This window comes from Urocitellus parryii, chromosome 5 (assembly GCF_045843805.1).
Source record: "Urocitellus parryii isolate mUroPar1 chromosome 5, mUroPar1.hap1, whole genome shotgun sequence".
Lineage (NCBI taxonomy): Eukaryota > Metazoa > Chordata > Mammalia > Rodentia > Sciuridae > Urocitellus > Urocitellus parryii.
In genome coordinates, this window is record NC_135535.1 from 121,398,814 (window position 1) to 121,418,283 (window position 19,470).

Here is a 19,470-nt window from a genome sequence, read left to right on the forward strand (position 1 = left end):
TAAAGCTAACACATACCCCAATCCTAATTCTTATTCTCTTTTCAATCCTAACCAAAAACTAAACCTAACCCTAATCCTAACCCCAATACTAAATCTAAAGATAATCCTAACCCTAAACCTAAACCTAACCCTAACAATAACCCTAACCCTAAACCTAACACTAAAAAAACACTAATCCTAACATGAACACCAACTCTAAAACTCAACCTAATACTAACCCAAACCCTGCCCTAACACTAACCTTAAACCTAACACTATCCCTAACAATAATCCTAATGTTAAACCTAACCCTAACCATAATCCTAATCCTATCCATAAACCTAACCCTAACCCTAACTCTAACACAAAACTAACCCACCCTAATCCTAACACTAACCCTAAACCTACCACTAAATCTAACCATAATGGTAAACCTAACCCTAACACTAACATTAACACTAACCCTAAATGTAACCCTAACACTATCCCTAATCCTAACCATAATCCTACCTCAAGCCTAAATCTAAAACTCACTTAACCCTTCCCTAACTCTAAACTAACCCAAAAACTAACCTATTCCTAACCCTAACACCAATACTAACCATTACCCAAACCTTACATCTTAAGCAAATTCTAACCCTATCCGTAACCCTAACACTAACACTAATTCTAACCCTAACCCTAACCTTAAATCTTACCCGAACCCTATCCCTAAACCTAACACTAACCATTACCAGAACCCTACCCCTAAACCTAACACTAAACATTACCCTAACCCTAAACCTAAACCTAAGCCTAACCCTTCCCTTAACTTTAATGCAACCCTAACTCTAACCATAATATTAACACAAACCCTAACCCTAAAATAACCCTAATCCTAAACCTAATCCTAACTGTAACCCTAATGATTTCCATAACCCTAACACTAAAGCTAACCCTAATCCTAACACTAAACCAAACCATAAGCCTTACCCTGACCCTAACACTAACCTTAACCCTATAACTAAACCTAACACTAACCCTAACACTAACCCTATACCTAATCCTATCCCTAAAATAAAAGCTTAACTTAAACCTAACCCTAAATGTAACCCTAATTCTAACTCTAACCCTACCAGTAAACCTTACATAAATTAAACCATAAACCTAACTCTAACCCTATCTCTAACCATAACCCTAAACCTATCACTATCACTAAATCTAAACCTAAACTTAATCCCAACTCTAACCATTACCCTATTCCGAACCCTAACTCCGACACTAAACCTAAACCTTAGCTGAATCCTAACCCTAACTAAAACCCTAATACTCACCTAACCTTAACCCTAACCATAACCCTAACTTTATCACAAACCCTAACCCAAAAACTAACCCTAAACCTAACCCTAACCCTAACCTTTACCTTAACCCTAACACTTATCTTAACCTAACTTTGAAACTGCCACTAATTTTTACCCTATCTCTAACCCTAATCCTAAACATAACCCTAACTCTAACACTAACCCTAACACTAAATTAAACACTGACACTTACACTAAACATAACACTAAACTAAACCCTAAACCTAACTGTAAAACTAACCCTAACACTAACACTAACCCTAATGCTGACCCTAAAAATAACCCTACCTTAATCCTAACTCTGACCTAAAACTAACCCTCATTCTAACCCTAAACCTCACCTAATTCTAACCATTTCCTGAGCCAAAATTTTACTCTAATCTCACCCCTACAATAACCCTAAACCTAATCATTACCCTAACCCTAAACTTAACCCAAACCCTAACACTAACTCTAAGCCTAACCCTAACACTAATCCTTACCTAACCTTAACACAACCCCTAATCCTAACCTAACCCTAACCCTAATTCTAAAACTTACACAAACCTAACCCTAACCCTAATCCTAATCCTAACCCAAACCCTAACAGTAACCCTAATCCTAACACAAACTGTAAACCTATCCCTAAGAGTAATGCTAACCCTAACCCAAATCATAACACTAACCCTAAACCTAAACTTTTCTTAAGGCTAATCCTAACCCTAACCCTACTAGAACACAAAACTTAAGCCTAATCCTAATTACAAACCTAATCTTCACCCTATGTCTCAAAATAACCCTAACAGTAAGGCTAAACCTAATGCTAATTATAACACTAACTAATCCTAAAACTAACCCTAACCCTAAACCTAAGTGTAACCATAACCGTAACCCTTTCCCAAACACTAAATCTAAACCTAAACATAACCCTAACCCTAACCAAAACCCTTATGCTAACACTAAACTTAACACTAAACCTAAATCTAACCCTTACAATAATCCTAACCTTAACCTAACCCTCCCAATAAATCTATTCCATAATCATAACACTAACATTAATCCTTATCCTAAACTCAACCCTAAAATTAATGCCTACCATATTCATAACCCATTCCCTACCACTAACCTGAACATTAACCCTAAACCTAACCCTAACCCTAAACGTAAACCTATCCCTAACATTAACTAAAACCTAAACCTAAACCTAAGTCTAACACTAACACTAAACCTTACCCTAAAACTAATCCTAACCCTAACACTAACCCAAACCTTTATCCTAACCCTAGCACTCACGGTAACACTAAACATAATTCTAACTTTAACCCTAAACCTAACCCTAAAACTAACCATAGTGCTAACCCTAACCCAAAATTATACCTAACTAAAACCTTTCCCTAACCCTAACCTAACCCTAACCCTATTCCTAACACTAATTAGAACCCTAACCCTTACGTTAACCCTACACTGCCCTAACTTTAACCCTAAACCTCCCTCTAATTTTAACTCTAATTGTTACCCTAAACCTAACACTGGCCCTAAATTTAACCTCACCCTAACCCTAACCCGAATACTAATACTCACTGTAACACTAAACATAATTCTAACTTTAAACTTTACCATAACACTAAACTTAACCATAACCCTAACCCTAACACTAAACCTAAACCTAAGCCTTACCCTTAACCCTAACACTAACCTTAAACCTAACCTACTCCTAACAGTAATCCTGAACCTAACCCTAACGTTAATCCTTACACAAATCCTAACACTTCCCTTAACCCTAAACCTGACTCTAAGCATAAACTTATATCTAACACTAACCCTAAACCTAATCTAACCCTAACCCTAACCTTAACCCTAACTCTAACACTAATCCTAACACTAACCTTAACCTTAACCCTAAAACTAACCCTTACTCTAATACGAACACTAACTCTAACACTAACCTTAACCCTAAACCAAACCCTAACTATACCACTAAACCTAACCCTATCCATAACACTAACACTAAACATAATTTTATAAATAACCCTAAACCTAACCCTCACCTTAACGCTAACACAAACTCTAACCCTAACCTAAACATAACCCTAATTTTAACCCTAATCCTAACAATTATGATAACACTAACCCTAACCCTAACACTAACACTAAACCTAACCCTAACTTTAACCCTAAGCCTAGAAATATACCTAACCGTATCAATAACTCTAACCCAAACACTAATCATAAACCTAACAGTAACCTTAACCCTAACACTAACCTTAACCCTAACCCTAACACTAACCCTAACACTAAATCTAATAATAAACCTAAACCTAAACATAACCCTAATTTTAACCCTAACCATAACACTAACCCTTAGCGTAACACTAACACTAAACATAACACTAACCCTTCCCCGATACATAACCCTAACACTAAACCAATCACTAACACTAACACTAAACCTAACTCTAAATCTAAATGTAACCCTAAACCTAACACTAATCCTAAACCTAACACTATTCCTAAACCTAACCCTAACATTAAACATAATCCTAACACTAACCTTAACACTTAACCTTAAGACTTATTCTAACCCTAACCCTAACCCTAACCCTAACACGAATAGAAACCCTAACCATAATTTAACCTTAAACCTAACCCTAACCTTAACCCTAACACTAACCCTAACCCTAACCCTTACATTAAACATAAGCCTAATCCCAACCATAACCCTAACACTAACCCTAAACCTAAACCTAACCCTGACTCTAATACTAACCCTAACCATAAACCTAAACCTAACACTAAACATAACTCTTAGCCTTACCCTAACTCTAACCCTAACCCTAACCATAAAACTAACACTAAACCTAACCTTAACTCTAATTCTAAATGTAACTCTAAACCTAACCGTAACCTTCACCCTAACCCTATCCCTAATCATAACCTTAAGAATAACCTAAACCTAACATTAACACTATCACTATCCAAAACCCTAACCCTAAACCTAACTTTAACACTAACCATAAATGTAACCCTAACCATAAATCTAACCCTAACACTAACCCAAACTCTCACTCTAACCCTATTAACCCTTACCCTAATTGTCACACTACCCTAACCATAACTCTAACATTAAACCTAACTCAAAGACAAACCCTAACCCTAACCCTACACTAAATGTTACCCTAACCCTAAACTTCACCCTAAAATGAACCTTAACCCTAACCATAAATATAAGCCTAACCTTAACCCTGTTTTATCCACAACCCTAACCCTAATCCTAACCCTAACACAAAACCTGACCCTAACCTGACTCTAAACCTAACTCTAAATTTAAGCCTAACACTAACCCTAACCCTAAACCTAACACTATCTCTAACCCTAAACCTAAACCTAAGATTAAACATAACCCTAAACCTATCCCTTACACTAAACTAACCCTAACCCTAATCCTAAACCTAAAACAAAGATTAAAACTTACCTTAACCCTAACACTAACTCTAACACTAACTCTAAACCTAATCCTAACCCTACACCTATCCCTAACACTAATCTTAACCCTAACACTAACCCTAAACTGATGCATCAATTAATAATGTAACTCAACAAATGATGGTCAATCAAAAAGTAGATTTGCTTTGGGAGGAAATTGACATATTAATAGATTCCTCTGCTTTGAACTGCTTGCGAACTTGCCTGGACTATATATCACTTGTAAGCATTGTGAACTATCTGTTGGTGCAGCAACTTGTGGTAGTGCCGGGGTATTTTTGCTTATGATGTCATCAGTGGTACAATTATTCCAAAAGAAGCCATCAATTGGCTTGGTGTCGTGGCATTTTCTATACTCTTCCTTTCTGCTTGTGATGGTTGTTCAGGTAAAATTTGGGGGCCAACAGAGCTGAGGCAAAGAACCTCACTTCCCCACTGGTGCAAAGGCCTAACCACAGGTGTGGCTGTATGCTGGACGGGTAGTCAATTACCAATAAGATCCAATTGCAATGGTACCAACCTAAGACAGTAGGCTGACGCCTTGAGGTCAGCTTATCCGATGACAGGTAACGACCATATGTACTATTGGACAACCTAAGACAGGCACAGTCTCTAAGCCACATGCTTGTTATTTAATTAAACAGAGAGGGGGAGATGTTGAGATCCCCAGCCGAAGTTGCCCCAGCAAACTTCCAGATGATTGGCTCCTCTGGGGTGATGCTCATTGGACTGTTTCCCCACACTTTCAGAACACAGAGCTGCTCATTGGGGGGACTCTTTTGGCTCTGCCCACGCATCCCAGCCAATCTGCCTTAAGAGCAGGATAATTGAAAATGATCTAAGAGTTCTAGTTGAGGTGCTCCTGCAAGTGCCGGAGGTGGACATTGGGGGCTAGAGGAATTCCTAGAGAGCTCACATGTGGCATGGATGTTAAAATTAAGTTCTTTCATGCTTCACACGTGGCTCCTGAATTGTGCCCTGCCAGACTGCAGCATTTTAGGGTTAGGGTTAGTTTTAGGATTAGGGTTAAGGTTAGTGTTTGAGTTTTGAGTAGGGTTAGTGTTAGTATTAGGGTTAGAGTTAGGTTTAGTGTTAGTTTAGAATTAGGGTTATGGTTAGTGTGAGAGTTAGCATTAGGATTAGTGTTAGGGTTTGGTATATGGTTAGGGATAAGGTTAGATGTCGGGTCAAGTTTAAGATTATTTTTCGGCTTAGAGTTAGGATTAATTTAGGGTTTAGGGTTACGGTTAGTTAATGTTAGGGTTAGGTTTAGAGTAAGATTAGTATTACAGTTAGTTTTAGGGTTAGTGTTAGTTTTAGGTTTAGGGTTAGTGTTATGGTGAGGCTTAGTGTTAGGGTTAGAGTTAGAATTATGGAAAGGTTGAAAGGTTTAGGGTTAGGGTTAGTTTTATGATTAGGGTTAGATTTAGTGTTTGGATTTTGGGTATGATTAGTGTTAGTTTTAGGGTTAGGGTTTGGTTTTGTGTTAGGTTTAGAATTAGGGTTAGATTTAGTGTGAGAGTTAGGATTAGGGTTAGTGTTAATGTTTGGGTTATGTTTAGGTTTAGTGTTAGGTTTACGTTTAGGGTTAGGGTTAGGGTTAGGGTCAGGTTTAGAGTTATTTTTAGGATTAGGGTTAGGATTTAATTTAGGGTTATTTTAGGGTTAGGGTTGGTGTTAGGGATAGGTTTAGAGTTAGGTTTAGTGTTAGGGTTAGGGTTTGTGTTAGGGTTAGTGTTAGGTTTAGTGTTAGTCTTAGGGTTAGGATTAGGTTTAGAGTTAGGTTTAGAGTTAGGTTAGGGTTAGAGTTTATGTTAGGGTTAAGATTCGTTAAAGATAGGTTTGTGGATAGGATTATGGTTAGAGTTAGGCTTAAGTTTACAATTAGGTTTAGGGTTAGGGTAGGTTTAAGGTTTGGGTAAGAGTTAGATTTAGGATTAGTGTTATGGTTATGATTAGGATTTGTGTTAGTGTTAGAGTTAGGGTTAGGTTTAGAGTTAGGGTTATTGTTAAGGTTACAATTAGGGATAAAGTTTGAATTAAGGTTACAGTTAGGTTTATTATTAGGTTTAGTATTAGAGTTAAGTTTAGGTTTAGTGTTAGGTTTAGGGTAAGGGTAAGTGTTAAGGTAAGGAATAGTGTTAGAATGAGGGATAGGATTAGGGTTAATTTTAGGGATAGGTTTAAGGTTAGAGTTTGTATTATGTTTAGGATTAGTTTCAGGTTACAGTTAGGCTTAGGGTTAGGGTTAGTGTTAGGTTTCTGGTTAGGTTTAGGTTTAGGATTTTTGTTAGTTTTAGGGTTAGTGTTAAATTTAGAGTGAGGGTTAGGGTTTGGGTTAATGTTAGGATTAGAATTAGGGTTATTCTTAAGATTATGGTTAGGGATAAGTTTAGGCATAAGGTTATGTTTAGGTTAAGTGTAAGGGTTAAGGTTGGGTTTAGTGTTTTGTTTAGGGTTAGGGTTAGAGTTAAATTTAGTGTAAGGGTTAGTGTTAGGTTTAGGTTTAGGGTTAATGTTAGGGTTAGGGTTAGGTTTAGGGTTAGATTTAGTGTAAGGGTTAGCGTTCAGTTTAGGTTTAGGGTTGGTTTTAGGGTTAAATTTAGGGTTAGGTTTAGGGTTAAGTTAGGGTTAGGGTTTGTGTTAGAGTAAGGGTTATGTTTAGGGTTATGGATAAGATTGGGGTTATGGTTAGTTATATGTATAGTATTAGGTTTAGGATTATAGTTACTATTAGAATTAGGGTTAGTGTTAGCCGTAGTGTCTTAGATAGGTTTAGGGTTAGTGCTAGTGTTAGGTTTAGGTTTAGTGTTAGGTTAGGGTTAGGGTTTGTATTAGGATAAGGTTAGATTTAGGGTTGTGGAAATTTTTAGGCTTAGGGATAGGCTTAGTTTTAGGGTTAGAGTTTGGTTTATGGTATGCATTATGGTTAGCGATAGGGTTATGACAAGGGTTAGTGTTAGGCCTATGGTTACATTAGAGTTAGATTCAGTGTTCTGGTTAGTGATAGGGTATGGTTAAGGTTAGAGTAGGGGTTAGTTTTAGAGTTTGTTTAGGGTTAGGGTTAGTGTTAGGGTTACGTTTATGGTTATAGTTATGGTTAGGGTTATGGTTACTGTTAAATTTAGGATTAGGTTTAGGATTTGTGTTATTATTAGGTTTAGGGTTACAGTTAAGGTTATTGATAACTTTATGGTAGGAATAAAGTTAGGTTTAAGGTTACTGTTAGGATTAGTGTTAGGTTTAGTGTTAGGTTTAAAATTACGTTTAGTGTTAGGGTTATTGTAAGGAAAATTGTTAGGGTTAGGGTAAGGTTTAGTGTTAGGATTAGGCTTAGTTTTAAGGTTAGGGTTATTTTATGTTTAGATTTAGAGTTAGGGTACTATTAGGCTTAGTATTAAGGTTAGGGTTAGGGTTAGGTTTAGGTTTAGGAATAATGTTCCAGTTAGGGTTAGTATTAGTGTTAGGGTTAGGGTTAGAATTAGGCTAAGGTATAGGGTTATGTTTAGGGTTAAAATTAGGATTAGGGTTAAATTTAGTGTTAATGTTAGGGCTAGGGTTAGCTTTAGTGTTAGTGTTATGGTTAGGGTTAGTCTTAGGGTAACGTTTATGAATACGGTTAGGTTTAATGTTAGGTTTAGGGTTAGGGTTTGGGTTAGGGTTAGGTTTAATGTTTATTTTAATGTTAGGATTAAGGTTAGGGTTAGAGATAGAGTTAGGTTTAGGGTTAGAGTTAGGTTTAGAGTTAGGTTTAGGTTTAGTGCTAAGGATAGGTTTAGGATTAGGGTTAGATTTAAAGTAGGGTTAGGGTGTGTATTAGAATTACAGTTAGGGTAAGAATTAGTTTTAGGTTTATGGATAAGGTTAGTTTTAGGGTTAGGGTTAGTGTTAGGTTTAGTCTTAGGGTTAGGGTAAGGCTTACGGTTATTGTTACAGTTACGTTTAGGTTTAAGGTAAGGTTTAGTGTTAGGGTTAGCATTTGGGATAGTGTTAGGTGTAGTGTTATGTTTAGTAGTAGGGTAAGGGTTATTGTTAAAATAGGGTTAGGTTTAGTGATAGTGTTAGAGTTAGGGTGAGGTTTATCATTAGGTTTAGGTTTAATGATAGGACTAGGTTTAGGGTTAGGATTTCTGTTAGTGTTAGGTTTAGGGTTATGGATAGAATTAGTGTTAGGTTTAGGGTTAGAGTTAGGTTTAGTTTTAGGTTTGCTGTTAGGGTTAGGTTTACTGTCCGGTTTAGAGTTAGGGATAGAGTTAGGGTTAGTTTTAGGGTTATGGTTAGGTTTACATTTAGGGTTAGGGTTAGAGATAGTGTTTGTGTTAGTTTAGGAGTAGAGTAAGGATTATGGAAAATTTCAGGGTTAAGGTTGGATTAGGTTTTGGGTTAGGGTTAGGGTTATGGTTATTGTTAGAGTTAGGGTTAGGTTTTAGTCTGAGGGTTATGGTTAGGGATAGGGTTATGTTTAGGGTGAGGGTTAGGTTTAATATTTTGTTTATAGTTAGGGTAGGGTTAAGTTTTGGGTAAGGGTTAGTTTTAGGGTTAGTGTTAGTGTTAGGGTTAGGGTTAGGGTTATGGTTTGGGAAAGGGTTAGTGTTTGATTTAGGGTTAGGGTTAGGATTTGGGTTTGTGTTAGGGTTAGGTTTAGGTTTAGGATTATTGTTAAGTTTACAATTAGGTTTAGTGTTATGTTTAGTGTTAGTGTTAAAGTAAGTTTAGTGTCAGGGTTAGGTTTAGGGTTAGGGCTTAGGGTTAGGTTTAAGGTTTGGGAGAGAGTTAGAATTAGGTTAGGGTTACAGTTAGAGTTAAAGTTAGGGTATGTTTTAGGTTTAAATTAGTGATATTTTTAGTGTTATGGTTAGGATGTTAGAGTTAGGATTAGTGTTAGGTTCTTGTTTAGGTTTAGGTTTAGGTTTAGAATTACAATTAGGCTTAGTGTTAGGGTTAGTGTTAGGCTTAGGGTTAAAATTAAAGTTAGGATTAGCATTAAATTTAGGGTTAGGTTTAGGGTTAGGGGTAGGCTTAGAGTTAGCATTAGGTTTATGGTTTGTGTTAGGGTTAGGGTTAAGGTTATGGTTAGTGTTAAGGTTAGGGTTAGGTTTGGTGTTAGTATTATGTTTAGGATTAGATTTAGGTTTAGTGTTAGGTGTATAATTAGGTTTGTGGTTAGGGTTAGTGTCATTGTTAGGATTAGGGTTAGTGTTAGGGTTTGGGTTAGGGTTAGGGTTAGAGTTAGGTTTAGGATTAGTGTTAGGGTTATGGTTAGGTTGAGTTTAGGTTTTGTTTAGGGTTAGGGTTTGTGTTAGTTGTAGGTTTAGGGTTCAGGATAAGGTTAGAGATAGGGTTAGGGTAGAATTCATTTTAGGGTTAGTTTTGGGGCTAGAGTTAAGTTATGGATAGGAATAGTGTAAGGATTAGGAATAGGGTTAAGTTTAGTACTATGTTTATTGTTACATTTAGAGTTAGGTTAGTGTCAGTATTAAGTTAAGGGTTAGGGTTAAGGTAAGTGTTAGGGTTAGGTTTAGGTTATGGGTTAGTGTCACAGTTTTAGGATTAGGGTTAGTGTATATTAGGGTGAGTGTTGGGATAGGGTTAAAGTTCGGGTTAGTTTTAGGTTAGGGTTAGAGCAGATTCTTTGGGGAATATATACCACTTCCCAATTCCATCTTTTTGCTTTAATAAGTACATTTTAATAGTTTGATGAGCTCTTTCAACTATGCCTTGTCCCTGTGGATTGTATGTGATTCCTGTTATATGAGTAATTCCAAATGATGAGCAAAATTGTTTAAAAGAGGTAGAAGTATAACCAGGTGCATTATCTGTTTTTAACTGTTTTGGAATGCCCACAGTGGCAAAATTTTTTAAGCAATGAGCTATAACATCTTTAGTTTTTTTCTCCGGCATGAAGGGAGCCCATCAAAAATGTAGAAGAAGTATCAACTGTAACATGAAAATATTTCAATTTTCAAAATTCCGGCAAGTGTGTGACATTCATCTGCCAAATATGGTTAGGTATCAGTCCTCTAGGATTGACTCCAGATTAACTTGTGGTAAAAAGGTCACGCAATTTTGACATTGCTTTATTATTTGTCTAGCTTGTCCCTTAGTTAATTTAAAATGCTTCTGTAAAGTATTAGCATTGACATGGAACCTTTTATGAAAATTTGTTGTTTCTTCTAGTGTAGAGAAATTATGTATGTCATGTGTAGTTTTATCTGCTAAATCATTGCCCAAACTAAGGGCTCCAGGCAATCCTGTATGTGCCCTGATATGTCCTATAAAGAATGGATCTTTTCCGCCCCAGATTAGACTTTGTATAGTGGAAAACAAAGAGAAAACACTAGAGGAAGGGGAAATCCTACCAGTATCTTCAAGGGATACTATAGCATTATCTATATACTGACTATTGGAAAATAAATTAAATACAAAATCTTTAAACATCACAAAAGCTTGTAATACTGCATTAATCTCTATATTTGAGCTGATTATTTGGGTACTAAAAATGTAAAAGTTTGATCAGGGGTAACTACTGTGGTTGTACCATTATTTGACCCATCAGTGAATATATTTGGAACAATCATGAATCAATCAATTTGATCCATAGTATATGGAGTAGTAATTTTATTGGGAGAAATTCCAAACACTCCATTTGTTGCTTTTATTCCTTTGAGTATTCATTGTCCTACAGCCTCAGGATACTTAGTAAGAATTGTGTTGAGAATAAGATAAATGTATCCACAATAATAGACCTTCTTGCCAAAATACTCCTGTAGGAATATTTTTCGTTTGTAGTACAATAAATAATAAAGGCAAACTACATCAATTCTATCCAAATGCACATTTTCCATATATGTTTCAATGAGTTTTATTGTTTTTCTCACTTCACATGTTAACCTGCGTGGTGAATTTGGATCTGATGGACCTTTTTAGATATCAAATAAAAGTCCTAACTCTCCTGTTGGTCTGCCTAGATAAGGCCTTAACCAGTTTATGTCTCCTAATATATTTTGAAAGTTGTTAAGTGATTTCAGTTGATCTACTCGTATTTGAATTTTTTTGGTTGAACCATGGTTGAGAATAATAGAACTCCTAAATAATTAATCAGAAAATTTAATTGTACTTTATCTATTGCTATCTCTAGATTATATTTTTTAATAAGTTTGTAAGTGTGGCATAACATTCTAGCAATGTGTTTTTATCTTCCATTTAGTGAAATATTTGTCTTAGATAAATGACCTTGTAAATCTTTATGTTTTTGTAAAGTCTTCCATGCCCTAACCGCATCTGCAGCAATTTTTGAGTATATTGCCGGATAATATACAATTTGTTGCTGCTGACCCTCATAAGGTCCCTTTTCTAACAACATATCTAGATTTCTCTGAGGATAACCGGCTGCTGCATTTCGCGTAGCCGTCTCTGTGCAAAATTCTTCATTGGCAACCTTCCATAACAGGTATTCTCCTCCATTTAGCACAGCTTTAAACATACTAGTCCAATCTGCTGGCGTCATGTTCAAATTGGTAATGGATTCGACCATGCTTACAGTGAAGGGTGCTTGAGGACCATAGGTTGTTACAGCCTCTTTTAGCTGATTCACTGTTTTGAAATCGAAATCATGGTGAATTTGCTGCCCTCTTGCCTGCTCAAAAACAGGGCATGCTAATCTTTGAGGTCTTGTCTCAGGATCCCATCTATCCACTACGGGGGTTGGGGGCCCCCCAGCATATATTGTCTCCATAGGTGGAGCTGTTGGTTGGACACTTATGCCCTCTGGTGATAGAAATTTGTTAGTAGCAGTCTCCTGATGTAACTTTTCCCCTGATGGCTTTTTCAGCTCTAAACTTTCTTCCCCTTTCTGACTGTCTCGAGAGGCCTCCTCTTTTAGTTGATCTAAAATATCTTCTCCTTGACTAAGAAACAAGATTTTACCAATGTCCGTAACAGTAATGTGCCAACTGGCAGAATTCCTGTGCTTTCCTTTTCTATCCTTTTAAAATCTTCAATGTATACCCTAAGTGTTCTTTATTTTACTGGGTTGCCTCCTTCCTCTATCAATTTACTTAACATTTTTTTGGTTTGTTTCTTACTAATTTTTAATTCCATATTTCCGTGATACCCCTCACTAAAATAATGCAAAAGAAAACAGAGACAAAATGAAACAAAAATGGAACAAAAATTCATTATATCTGCCTTTCTATCCTCCTGAAATGTCCATCCGTCCTTTCTCCCTATCTGTTCCTCAGACGCAAATAGTTTTTTTTTTTTTTTTTTCAGATATGAGCAGTCTTTCTTCCATCTCACCCATCTCCAGGGACAGTCAACTTAAAACAAAAGAGAAACAAAACGAAAGAAGAATCTTAAAATCACTACGCTTCCTCTCACACTGCCCTCAGGGGCAAGCAGTTTACCTTATCACTTACCTTCAGTTGTTCCCCATATGGGCCACCAAACTCCGCAGTCATGCTGGGCACAATTCAATAGCCACTTGTTAAGAAGGAATAAACTTTATTTTTAACACCCGTGCTGCACACAGCACCATGCAAGCTCTCTAGGATTTCCCCGAGAACCCAACAGCCAACTTTGGCACTTCCAGTGAGAACCTCAACCAGAACTCTTAGGTCATTTTCAATTTTCCCGCTCTTGTGTCAGATTGTCTGGGTCACGTGGACGGAGCCAAAAGAGTCCCCCAATGAGCAGCTCCGTGATCTTAAAGGGCAGGGAAACAGCCCAATTAGCGTCACTGTAGAGGAGCCAATCAGCTGGAAGTTTGCTTGGCCCACTTTGGCTTTGGCTCTCAACAAGGGTTAGGGTAAGCCTTAAGGTTAGTGTTAGGGTTAGGATTAGTTTTATGGTTATGGTTAGGGTTAGAGTTAGGCTTAGGTTTAGGTTTACTGTTAGGGTTAGGGAAAGGGTTAGTGTAAGGGTTATTTTTAGGGTTAGTGTTAAGTTTAGGTTTATGTTAGGGTTAGGTTCTTGTGTTAGAATTCATGTTAGGGTTAGGGTTATGGATACAACTAGGATTAAGGTTAGGGTTAGGTTTTGTATTAGGTTTATGGTTAGTGTTAGTGTTAACAGTAGTGTTAGTGTTAGGATTAGTGTTAGATTTTAGGTTTATGGTTAATTTTAGCCTTAGGGTCAGTTTTAGTGTTAATGTTACTGTTAGGGTTAGTGCTAGGGTTAGGATTATTGTTTTGATTAGGGTTAAATTTAGGGTTAGTGTTAGGTTTAGTGTTAGTTTTAGAATAATGGTTAGTTATAGTGTTAGTGTTAGGGTTAGTTTTAGGGTTAGTGTTTGTGTAAAAGTTAGGGTTAGCATTAGGTTTAGCTATATTGTGACATTTAATGTTAGGTTTAGTGTTAGTTAGTGTTAGGTTTTGGGTTAGTGTAATGTTTAGGTTTATGTTTAAGGCTAGGGTTAGTCAGGATTAGGATTAGCGTTAGGATTAATGTTAGTGTTAGGGTTAGTGTTAAGTTTAGATTTAGTGTTAGGATTCGAAGTAGAATAGTGTTAGGGTTAGTGTGAGAGTTTGGGTTAGTGTAAGTGTTAGGGATAGGGTTAGGTTTAGTGTTAAATTTAGAATTATGTTAGGGTTAGTTTTTGGATTAAGTTTAGATTTAGGGTTAGTGTTAGGGTTAGGATTAAATTTAGAATTAGGTTGCAGTAGGGTTTGTGTTAAGTTTAGGATTAGGTTTAGGGTAAGGATTAGTTTTAGGTTTAAAGTTAATGGTAAGGGTAAGGTTAGGGTTTTGGTTAGTGTTAGGGTTATTGTTAGGGTTAGGATTACTGTTAGGGTTAGGATTATTGTTTTGATTAAGATTAAGTTTAGGGTTATATTTAGTGTTAGTTTTAGAATAATTTTTCGGTATAGTGTTAGTGTTAGGGTTGGTTTTAGAGTTAGTGTTATGGTTAGTGTTAGTATAATAGTTAGGGTTAGGTATATTGTGACAGTTAGTGTTAGGTTTAGTGTTATTTTTAGGATTTGGATTAGAGTTAAAGATAGTTTTAGTTTTAAGTTTAGGTGTAGGGTTAGGTTTAAGTTTCGTGTTAGTGTTAGTATTAGTGTTAGGGTGAGGTTTAGGCTTAGGATTAGAATTAGTGTTATATTTAGAGTTAGGGTTAGGGTTAGTGTTAGAGTTAGGGTAATGGTTAGGTTTAGGTTTTGTGTTAATTTTAATGTCAGGTTTAAAATTAGGTTTAGTACTCAGTATAGGGTTAAAGATAGGGTTAGGTTTAGGCTTAGTGTTAGGTTTAACTTTAGATTTAGGGTTAGGATTAGCATTAGGGTTATGATTGGGGTTAGGGTTAGTGTTAAAGATAGGGTTAGGTTTGGGTTTTGGGTTAGTGTTCGGGTTAGAGTTAGTGTTAGGTTTTGTTTTAAGGTTGAAGTTAGTGATAGGGTTAGGGTTAGAGTTATGGTTATGTTTAGTGTTAGGTTTCTGGTTAGGGTTAGTGTTAGTATTAGGATTATGTTAGAGTTAAGTTTGGGGTTAGAGTAAATATTAGTTATAAGGTTAGGGTTAGGTTTAGAATTAGTGTCAGTGTTAGGGTTAGGGTTAAGCTTAGTCTTGGGATAAGGCGTACAATTAGGGTTTTGTTTTGTTTTCGGTTAGGGTTATGATTAGGATTAGTGTAAGATTTCGTGTCAAGGTTAGAGAAAGGGTTAATCTTAGAATTAGGTTTAGGTTTAGGGTTCTGTTTAGGGTTAGGGATAGTGTTAGGATTAGTGTTAGAGTTACAGTTAGTATTAGTGTTAGTGTTAGGATGAGGTTTAGGGTTAATGTTAAGGTTAGGTTTAGAGTTATGGTTAGTGTTAGTGTTAGGATCAGGGTTTTATTAGCATTAAGTTTAGGGTTAGGGTTAGTGTTAGGTTAGGTTTAGGTTTAGTGTTAGGTTTAGGGTTATGGTTATAGTTTAAGTTAGAGTCAAGTTTAGGGTTAGGGTTAGTGTTAGTGTAAGGGTTAACTTTAGGGTTAGGGTTCAGATTATTTTTAGGATTAGGGTTAGGCTTTGGGTTAGGTTTAGTGTTATGGTTACGTTTAGGGTTAGGTTTAGGGTTAAAGGTAGTGTTAGTTTTAGTGTTAATGTTAGTGTTTAGTGTAAGAATTACTGTGAGGGTTAGTGTTAGGCTTAGGTTTAGGTTTATAATCAGGTTTAGTGTTAGAGTTAGGGTTAGGGAAAGGGTTAGTGTTAGGTTTAGGGTTAGGTTTATCATTGGTATTAGGTTTAGGATTAGGGTTAATGTTTTTGTTAGTGTAAGAGATGGTGTTAGGGATCGGGTTAGAATTAGATTTAGAGGTGAAGTTAGGGTAAGGTTTAGTGTTAGTGTTAGGGTTAGGAATAAGTTTAGTGTTAGGGTTAGATTAGGGTTAGATTTATTGTTAAGATTAGATTTAGGGTTACTTTTAGGTTTAGGGTTAAGGATAGTGTTAGGGTTTTCGTTAGGGTTAGGTTTAGTGTTAGTGTTAGGCTTCGGCTTAGGTTTAGGTTTAGTGTTAAAGTCAGTGTTATAGGTAGGGTTATTGTTAGTGTTAGTTTTAGGGTTAGGGTAGGGTTAGGGTTAGGTTAGGGTTAGTGTCAGGGTTAGTTTAGGGTTTTGTATAATTTTAGGGTTCCAGATAGTATGAGGTTTGGGATTAGAGTTATGGTTAGTTTAATGTTTGTGTTAGGGTTAGGGTTTTTAGGGTTAGGGTTAGGGTTAGTGTTAGGGTAAAAATTAGGTTTAGTGTTAGGTTTATGGTTATTGGTAGGGTTAGTATTAGGTTGAGGGTTAGGGCTAGGGTTATTGTTAGCTTTAGGTTTAGGATTTTGTTTAGGTTTAGTTTCAGTCTTAGAGTTACGTTTAGAGTTACAGTCAGGGTTAGCGTTAGTGTCAGTGTTATGGTTAGGGTTAACCTTAGGTTTAGGTTTAGTGTTAGATTTAGGCTTATGCTTAGTGTTTTGGTTTAGGGTAATGGTTATGTTTAGGTTTAGGTTTAGGTTAGGAGTAGGGTTTCTGTTTGGTTAGGGTAAGGTTTATGGATAAGTTTAGGATTAAGTTTAGGGTTAGGTTTTGCATTAGGGTTAGGTGTCGGCTTAGGGTTAGGGTTAGGTGTAGTGTAAGCTTTAGCGTTAGGGTTAGAGTTTGTGTTAGGATAAGGTGTAGGGTCAGGGTTAGTGATAGGTTCACATTAGTATTAGGGTTAGGTTCAGGTTTAGGGTGAGGTTTAGTGTTAGGGTAAGTAAGAAGGTTGGGTTATGGTTAAGCAAAGTGTTAGGGTTAGGGTAAGGGTTAGAGTTAGGTAAAGGTTAGGGTTTATGTTAGGGTAAAGGTTAGGGTTGTTAATAAGATTAGATTTAGAGTTAGGCTTAGGGTTAGCGTTTGTTTTAGTGTAAGGTTTAGAGTTAAATTTAGGTTAGGGTTGCGATTAGGATTAAAGTTAAATTTAGTGTTAGGCTTAGTGTTATGTTAAGCATAAGGGAAAGCTTTAAGTTTAGGGTTAGGCTTAGTGTCAGGTTTTAGGTTAGGGTTAGTGTAAAAGTCAGTTTTAGGGTTAGGGTTAGTATTTCGATATGATTAGGGTTAGTGGTAAGGGTTAGTTTTAGGTTTAGGGTTAGTGTTAGTGTTTGTGTTACGGTTAGGGTTAGGATTAGGATTAGGGTAGTCATAGGGTTAGGTTTAGGGTTAAGTTGTTGGTTAGTGTTAGGGTATAGGTTAGGATTATGATTAGTGTTAGGATTATGGTTAGTGTAAGGATTAGGGTTAGGGTTAGGCGTATAATTAGGTGTAGTGTTAGGGTTAAAGTTATGGTTAGGGTTAGGGTTATTAACTTTACCGTTAGAGTTTGGGTTATTATTAGGCTTATGGTTAATGTTAGCGTTAGGTTTGCATTTAGGATTAGGATTAGGGTGATGTTTAGGATTAGCTTAAGGATTAATGTTAGGGCTTGGTTTAGGGTTAGGTTTAGTTTTAGGGTTAAAATTAGTTATAGATTTAGGTAAAGGGTTATAGTTAGGGTTAGGTTTAGGGTTACGGTTAGGATTAGAATTAGGGTAAAAATTAGGGTTAGAGTTAGGGTTAGGGTTATGATAAAGTTTAGGGTTAGGTTTTTGTTAGTGTTAGAATTAGGGTTAGTGTTAGTGTTAGGTATAGAGTTATGTGAAGTGTGGGTTTAGGGTTAGTGTTAGGTTTAGGGTTAGGGTTAGGGTTAGGTTGAAGAATAGTGAGAGGTTTAGGGTTAGGGTGATAATTAGGTTTAGGTTTAGGGTTACAGTTAGAAACAGGGCTAAGTTTAGGTTTAAGGTTTGGGTTAGGGGTAGGGTTAGTTTTAATAATAGTGTTAGTGTAAGGTTAGGGTTTAGGTTCTGTTTAGGGTTATGTTTAGGGTATGTGTCAGTATTAGGTTTAAAATTAGGTTAAGGGTTAGGTTTAGATTATGGTTAAATTTAGGTTTAGGTTCGTGTTAGGATTAGTGTCAGTATTACTTTTAGGGTACGGTTTAATTTTAGCATTAGGGTTAGGTTTATGTTTAGTGTTAGTGTTAATGTTAGGGTTAGGGTTAGTATTAGGGTTAGGGTTAGTATTAGGATTAGGGTTAGTGTTAGGGTTAGGTTTAAGGTTAAGTTGTAGATTAATTTTAGCGTAAGTGTTAGGATTACATTTAGTGTTAGGATTAGGATTAGTTTTAATGTTAAGGTGAGGTTTAGTGTTATGTTTATGGTTAATCTTAGGGTTAGGGTTAGAGTCATGTTTAGTATTAGTGTTAGCATTAGCGTTAGGATTAGTGTTAAAGTTAGGGTTAGGGTTAGTGTTAGGTTTAGTGTTAATGTTATGTTTAGGTTTATGGTTGGGGTTAGGCTTAGGTTTAGGGTTACGGTTAGTATAAGGGTAAATTTTAGTCTCACTGTTAGCCTTCATGTTAGGGTTAAGTTTTTGTTTGGGGTTAGGGTTAGTCTTAGTGTTAAAAAATAGATTAAGGTTTGGGGTGTGGTTTAATGTTAGGATAAAGTTTAAAGTTCAAGTTTGGGTTGCAGTTAGGACTAGGGTTAGGTTTACTGTTAGGTTTAGGTTAGGGTAAGGGTTAGTGTTAGTATTAGGTTTAGGGTTAGGTTTAGAATTATGGTACAGATTAGGGTTAGATTTAGGGTTAGGATTACAGTTAGGGTTAGTGTTAGGCTTTTGGTTAGGTTTAGTGTTAAGTTTAGAGATAGAATTTATGTTAGGCTAAGTGTTAGGGTAAGGTTTAGGATTAGAGTTTTGGTTAGGGTTAGGTTTAGTGTTAGGTTTAGGGTTAGTGTTGGAATTATGTTTAGAGATAGTGTTAGGGTTAGGGTTAGCCTTAGAGTTAGGGTTAGTGTTAAGGTGAGTGTTAGTGTTAGTGTTACGGTTAGAGTTATGTTAGTGTTACTGTTAGCGATTAAGTTAGGTTTAGGAGTAGTGTTAGGGTTAGGGTAAGGGTTAGTGTTAGTGTTAGGTTTGTGGTTAGTTTTAGGTTAGGTTTAGGGTTAGAATTAGTGTTAGAATTAGGGTTAGGGTTAGTAAAGGTTTAGGGTTTGGGTTAGTGTTAGGGTTAGTGTTAGTTTAGGGTTAGGATTAGGGTTACCTTTAGTGTTAAGGCTAGTGTTACGGTGAGGGTTAGTATTACTATTTTTGTTAGAGTTATGGTTAGAATTAGATTTAGGTTAGAATTAGGGTTATTTTTAGGATTAGGGTTA